This window comes from Muntiacus reevesi, chromosome 11 (assembly GCF_963930625.1).
Source record: "Muntiacus reevesi chromosome 11, mMunRee1.1, whole genome shotgun sequence".
In the NCBI taxonomy this organism is placed as follows: domain Eukaryota; kingdom Metazoa; phylum Chordata; class Mammalia; order Artiodactyla; family Cervidae; genus Muntiacus; species Muntiacus reevesi.
Genome location: NC_089259.1, coordinates 50,871,860 through 50,879,376, shown reverse-complemented (window position 1 = coordinate 50,879,376; position 7,517 = coordinate 50,871,860). Strand labels below are relative to the sequence as shown.

The window sequence follows — 7,517 nt, the reverse complement described above, 5'->3', positions numbered from 1 at the left end:
CTTCCTAACATACAAGTGAGGCAATGACACAGTAGAATTTCTAAGTTCAGTGTCCTTATCTGTAAAACAAGCACACAAATAAGCAAGCAAATAAACAAGAAGGATACTAGGACAATACTAAAAAAAAGAAAAAAGAAACAAAACCATGGCCTTAAATGTTCAGCACCTTGGTCCTGCCAATCTAGCTATTCAAGTACAAAGACTTTCACCATTCCCTCATTTCCTCTGTCTCCAATCGCCTTATGGAAGTGACAGGACTCCAGAGGAGAGTGGGAAAGCTGTGAGAATTTACATAGTTGGGCTCTTGTTCTTTCATCCCTGGAGAAGGAAATGCAACCCACTCAAGTATTCTTGCCTGGACAACCTCACAGACAGAGGCTGGCAGGCTACAGTCCTTGGGGTCGCAAAGAGTTGGACACAACTGAGCAATTAACTCTTTCATTACCACTCTGTTCAATATAGGTTGGAGACCAGTATCAGTGCATGAGACTCTTATTCTTCTCCTGGCTTGTCCTGAAGAGTAGGAGAAGGGTCGACAAGTAGGAGAGTCTCATGGGAGAAGGAAGAACTGACCTCTCTTATTTACATTACTGGAAAACAATAACGGATGAAGAAGGAGCAGAAAATTTGTGTCTCCATTTTGACAGTTACTCTAATATTTTTCCTTTAAAACTTTCTACTGTGTATAGATCTGATTTTTTTTTAAAAGGAAGGATTCACTCCACTAAACAGATCCCATTTCTCAGGCAAGTGCAAGCATTTATGTTAAATCTTAATTTTCTTAAAAGATCTTAAGGAGTTATAATATAATTTGGGCATGTTTTTCTGATGAAACTGCTTAAGCTAGCCTAAATGTCCAATCTCAGAACCATGAGCAAATAAATAGCTATTGTTTTAAGTCACTTGAATTTGTTGTAGTTTCTTATCCAGCAATAGCTAACCGATACACTGTATTTTCAGTAAATTCCATAATCTATGAAAAGAAGGAAAAGACAGTATATGGAAACTAGTAGTCATTTAATAAATGTTTGTTGAATAAATAATTTCCTGAGTGAACAAATGACTGAATAAATGCAAGAACCAGAGTTATTTTTTTTCTTAGTCAATTTCAGTTTTTAACAAAGCTCATTTTGGTACCTGGAATGTTGATTTTCTTCTCCACTGCTGTGTCACCCAATACACATCTCTCTAATAGCAGCAGTTACACTGAGTTGTAGACATTCATGTGTGTTTTTCTTTAGATTATGTGTAATTTGAGACCCTGGACAGTTTGCTCATTAATTCACATAAGCTCAATGCACCCAAAATGTTGATTCTTTGGGATTTTAAAATTGTATATGAAGTTTTGACTTCTGAAAACTTCATGACAGCCCTGTCAGTATCAGTGGTTCTAAATCATGGCTGAAAATTAAAATAATTGGAAAGGTTTAAAAAAAGAATCCAGCTGTAGGCCAACTCAGCTTCTTTAGGAGGTAGGACTAGGCAAGCTGATGTGCATGCAGCCCATGTGAGAACCTGAGTTCAAATGTCCTCAAATCTTATCAGTATTAGCACTGGGAAGTGATCCTCTCCAACAATGAGAATCTATTAAAAAACAATTTGAAATCACTAAATATTCTAATTTTCAAAGTTAAAATATGAGTGATAACTGAAGTGCTACATCTTATGTTATGACGTGAATGCATGAATTTGTGTAAAGGATACAGGGCAACTCATAAAATCTTATTGGTTATTTGGCATGGAATTGTCTATCTTTTAATTTTTCCTTAATTTTTTAAAATTAAAACTATAAAATACTTCTTGCAATTTAAAAATTTTCAGACAAACACCAATTTACGTTTTCCATTTTATTTTCAGTCAAGTGTTTTAAGCTATTTTAATGTTTACTCCTTAGTGTTGATTTTGAACATTTAAAATTGGCTCGTTTTTAAAAGTTTTCATTCAACAATAGCTCATTTAGAACAAATCCCTCAAGATTGCCTCTCACATGAATATTTATACTCTAAGATCTCAATTTGACAACATTAAGCTTTGTATTCTTATTTCTTAAACAACCAAAACATACTTATAGATTGATTTTAACGCCCTTTCTTTTCTCCATTTGAATACACTATGATTAAAAGTTCACAGCCTTGGTTACATTACATAATTTGAGAAATAATCAACAATGTCCCTGGTGATTAAATATTCAAGTTTGCAATTATTTTGTAACTTTTGTTCTGCTCTTCGCTCACTCTAAAAATTATCATAAAATTTTGAAAGATGTCCTCAGTGTAGAATATGTCCATAAAATATTAAATATTCAATTTTCCTCTATCATGGCTTGAAAAATTCATAATTACATGATGATCCACATAATAACTCATTCTGAAAAGTCATATATGGCACTCCCTCTGTGACTAAGTTAATAATTTACTGCTGTGTGGGATTTTCACTCTGCACTGTTAGTCTTGGGAACATTTATTAAGCAAATGTTCATTTGCAAAGATCAGGATGTGAATGAAGAGGGTAAGAATTTAATGAGGAGTGACAGACAGGTGAACTGATTCCATATAGAACTTTAGTACAAGGAAAAGCAAAGAGCTTTATCTTTCATTGCCTCGATAGACACCTGAAATGAAATATAGGAGACAGAGGGCAGGAGAAAAAAAATGATGCTCTCCTGCAGGGGCCAACAGGGGGATAAATCAAGGGAAGCGAGGAATACAATTCAGGCCATTTGAAAAGATGCCATGGGATGTGATGTTCTGAGCTTATATAGAAAAGGGGATGCTGACTTTTTATTCTAAAAGCACCAAATGCTGCCAAAGAGAATATTTTACATCTTCTCTTTTTTCTTTTGGTATTCCAAATTTTTATTGACAATAGCTTGAGTGACCAAAGTATGCAACTGAATGATAAGTAGAAAGAAAGAATCTTCCCCTAGACTGGTTATTTTAGGGCTTAGGATTGCTTACAGAGACTTTTTGGGAAAACCATGTTATTTAGATAAAGGTCTAAAATTTTTATATAACACCTAGGAATACACCTTAGAAATGAATAATCCATATTTTTTATGTGGGCCAGTTCTGTAGAGGTATAAGCAATGTGAATAATTTGATTCATTAAATAATTATATCTCTTGGAACTGTGACTTCACCTTTCCATGTTGTCTCGGGCAGATTTTGGGTTATTCACAACAGTGATGCATTACCAGGAGGAGTCATCAGATGGAACCAAGAAGAAAAATGGCCCGGCTACCTTATTATTACATTAATTTCTGATGATACACACCATGGCTTGACAGAAGGGGTGAAGAATGCATACAGGGGTAAATTTTCTGCCATCTTAAATTCTATTTTGGGCTTCCCTTGTGGTTCAGCTGGTAAAGAATCCACCTGCAACACAGGAGACCTGGGTTTGATCCCTGGGTTGGGAAGACCCCCTGGAGAAGGGAAAGGCTATCCACTCTAGTATTCTGGCCTAGAGAATTCCATGGACTGTATAGGTCTGTTTGGGATATGGTGAGGGCTACGTAAATACATAAATGAAAAAGCTAAAATAAACTGACAACAAAAAATAAGAACACACATGGATTTGAAATTTATTGAAGATTTATCTGCAGTCACCATTTCTAGTATTGTCATGCTTAAGTTTTTTCATCTATAATGATAAGTTAGGAAAACCAGAGGCAAACACTGAGGAGGATGTAAAGAGAGAATAAAGTTTTGTTGATTGGAGGAGATAGATTTAATTTGGTTTGTCTCCCCTTCAAAGTAGAGATTACATTTGCCATCTTTGACAGTGTTGAACTTTGCCTCAGTCCTGTGTTCCTGAAAAATAATGGAGGTGAAGATATATACCGGTATATAAAGACCCTGGTTCAAATCCTGGCTTGCCTTTGGTTGACTATGTGGCCTTAGACATCCCACAACAACTCTGATGGTTTCCTCACATGGGAAAATGTGTATGGTAGATTAGAGAATCTTTTCAGAGCTCCTACCACTCTAAAATACCATGGAGAGAGAATGATGCTAGTGTTTCCTTATAGATTGATAGAGACAATTCTAAAATCCTTTTCCTTTTTTTTTTTCCATCTCATTTATTTTGGGGGGAACGTGTATTGATAGCCCTTTAGGTTTAATGCTTTGCCTTAAATTTTTTATCCAGATGAAGAGTCTATGAATTCTTGAATTTCAGCATTTATTCTGAGAGCAAGCCAGAAATACTTGTGCTGAAAAGTATTCTTTGAACTTCAGGTTTATTACCTGGAGATATTTGGCACTTTGACCAATAATAAATATCAGAGAATTCCTTCATGTGCAGTTCCCCAGGGCTGTATTAAAAGAAAATTATTTTCCATTGAAGAATAGCTGATTAACAATGTTGTGGTAATTTCAGGTGGATAGCAAAGGGACTCGGCCATATGTACACATGTATCCACTCTCCCCTAAACTCTCCTCCCATCTAGGCTGCCACATAGCATTGAGCAGAGTTCCCTGTGTTATACAATAAGACCTTGCTGATTACCTATTTGAAATATAGCCGTGTTAGGGAGTTTGGGATTGACATGTAGGTGTAGGGCTTTAGATTTAGATAAGGGCCTGGGTGACATGCCAAGATGTCTTGCTTTCAAATTTCCAGCCACTTGGAAGAAATGTGTCTTCAGCATTCTCCTCTTCATGGAGATGCAAGTAGAAGATGTTCTTAACCCGTGTTCAGTGAGGAATCACTAGAATATTTTTTTAAGATATAAAGAAATACATGGGTTCTAGTTTTAACTTAGGCCCAGCTATTAAAACCAGGTTCTTCCCATTTTATAAATACAGAATAAGAATTTTTGCAGTAGCATATTTTACAGGTATTTTGAATGAGACAGAGAGTCTGGGTTCCTTTTTCCATGCCCTAGTAGAATGACATATATGATTGCTACAGTCTATGTATACTTCTGTAAAAGAAAAATATTTAATAACATTTATTTAAGAATCAAAATGCATCTAGTCTTTTCTCTCGAATCTCCTGGATTTATCCTCATTTCTGTTCTCAGCCCTCACTTTCAAAATGTAAATTCTACCTTGTCCTTGCTGAAATTTAGTGTCCACGCAGCTTGTCCATGCTGCATTTAGTGGTCAATTTACTCTTGTTTGCTACAACAAAGCCACCATCCCAAGAAAGGCTCAATTTTCATGTCAAATAGAGACCAGAAAAGGATTTATAACCAAGTTCTTTAAATCCTAATAAGTCAATTTCCTCATCAAAAATATTAGTTACCAAGGTCTAAATGAGGTCACTTTCAAATGCCAGGCAGAAATACAGTACTCAATGATCTACTGTAACTAATTCCTCTAACTGTAAATTTTAAGATCACGCAATGCAGAATTTTAATCAGAGCACTGAAGAACCTCAAGCTGATTGTATCTCTACTTAGCAATAATGGTTAAAACATTAACAACAAAAACAGTGAGTGTTGGAGAAAATTCTTTCTAGACATCAAATGCAATGAGTTCCTGACTAATATGCATTCTTGTAACACCCAAAGCATGCATATGTGAATACAGACATCCCTACATTTATATCATTAAAAGTTGCCAACAAAGTATAAGATTTTTGTAACTGCAATGAAAATATTTTGTAGGATATGTAAACTGGAGGCTCCACTGAGTTGCTCTAAAATTATTTGGTTAAAGGGTAAATACACCTTGTACATCATAATGAAAGTCTTATAGGTAGGGGTAGAGATTAACACTTCGGGCTGTCTACAGAATATTAATAAAATTCAATATATTTTCTAAAAGGTATAATTTATATTTTGTGGAAATGAGACCCTTTTCTAATAAAATTCTTCTGTCCTTCATTCTGTTCATATAATTCTGCTATAAATCATCCTGTAGGAATATTTTCCCCCTAAATATTCATCTCAGGGAGAACCTATTTAAATAAGCCCTCTTAGCAAGATCTTTCAGAATTAAAATTACACCACGAGCGATACTTCATCCAATATGCTTCCTCCTATAAAATTTTCTTATGCCTAAAATAATATTTTTGTTGAATTACATTATGTTCACATGGTCAATTTGAGGTGACTTTGATAGGAAAGAAACACTGTGGTAAAAGAGCAACAAATTATTATTATTATTTTTTTTAACAAATTATTTTTGCCTTTTTAATTGCACTTTCTCTGAGTCCGAGGCATGGCAGCTCCTTTCTGCTCCCCCATCTACATATATAGTGAGAAAAACCTAAGGGCACTATTCTCAGCTTCACCACAAAGAAAGAATAAGAAGGAAGAAAAATTGCTGCTGGATATACTAGGTTTCCTTGGCTTCTGGTAAACTAGAACATTATGCACTTTCATAGTCATCCAAAGCTAATTTTACCCCTACTGTCTGCTAGTCATTAGGATAAAATCTTTTATTTAGTTCTGATAGGAATATAGTAAGTAATTGGATTTCTTAGGATGTGAGGTAAAATATGGAGAGGAGATAGACGTGTCAGGCATACACACACACACACACACACACACACACACACACACACAATACATTAATGTCAGAACCTATGCAAGCTCTCATACTGGGGGTTGCCCCTTGAAAATATTACAGGAAGTTTCTGTGAATCAGACAGACTGACTCTTCTGGGCTTAGAGGAGCTTTTGATGAGGGTAATTAGCAAATCTCTTGCTTTTGTACATCATTAAATGCTTGACATATGAATATTCACATGCTTTGTTTCATCTATTTTCCATATGGAAACTGAGGTTTAGTCAGGTTAAGTGACTCCCTAAGATTACACAGGTCTTGGAGATGTTTTCTTTTTCATTTGTGTGCTTATTTATTTAACTATCGTTGATTTGCAAAAAAATACCCAACGCTTCATGAATTTCATGTCATCCTTGAGCAGGGGCCATGGTAATCTCTGTATTGTTTCGATTTTAGTATACAGGCTGCTGAAGCAAGCACCTTAGTGTTGCTTTCTGATGCAGAGGCCAGGACTCCACCAGTGTGTTGCTATCAACTCACCTGCTCACCCTCCTGGGCCTTCTGGGAGCCCTCGGCACCCAGAGAGAGATGGATCGGGGCTCAGATTAAATGTGTACCTTTGTTGTGAGATCTACGCGAGAAGCAGTGGCGCACACAGGCTCCACAGTCCTTGCAAACACTGGAGACTTGATAAACCCTGTGTGTGTGACATGCAGCATCACAGCCTGGAGAATAATTGTGTCTGGGGGCAGAAACCACTACCCGTATCCTCTGTGACTTCCAAAACCATTTGGTTTCCTAGAGGAGAGCAGACTAGAGAGCAGCTGCTGGTCTTTAGGACAGTTCACATACATTTACAACATGCCCATGTTAATTATAAAATACAGTATTTGTGTGTGTGTGTTAGTTGCTCAGTCATGTCCAACTCTGTGCAACCCCATGGATGGTAGCCCACCAGCCTCCTCTGTCCATGGGATTCTCCAGGCAAGAATACTGGAGTGGGTTACCATTCCCTTCTCCAGGGGATCTTCACGACCCAAGGATCAAACCCGTGTCTCC

General features: G+C 36.5%; 1 non-coding gene across 1 annotated transcript; it reads right to left on the bottom strand.

Annotated features, from left to right (window-relative positions):
• Positions 1-6,835: 6,835 nt before the first annotated feature.
• On the bottom strand, positions 6,836-6,938 carry LOC136144592 (U6 spliceosomal RNA). Its single transcript, XR_010658608.1, has one exon. It is a non-coding gene; the product is annotated as a U6 spliceosomal RNA (small nuclear RNA).
• Between the last annotated feature and the right edge of the window lie 579 nt (positions 6,939-7,517).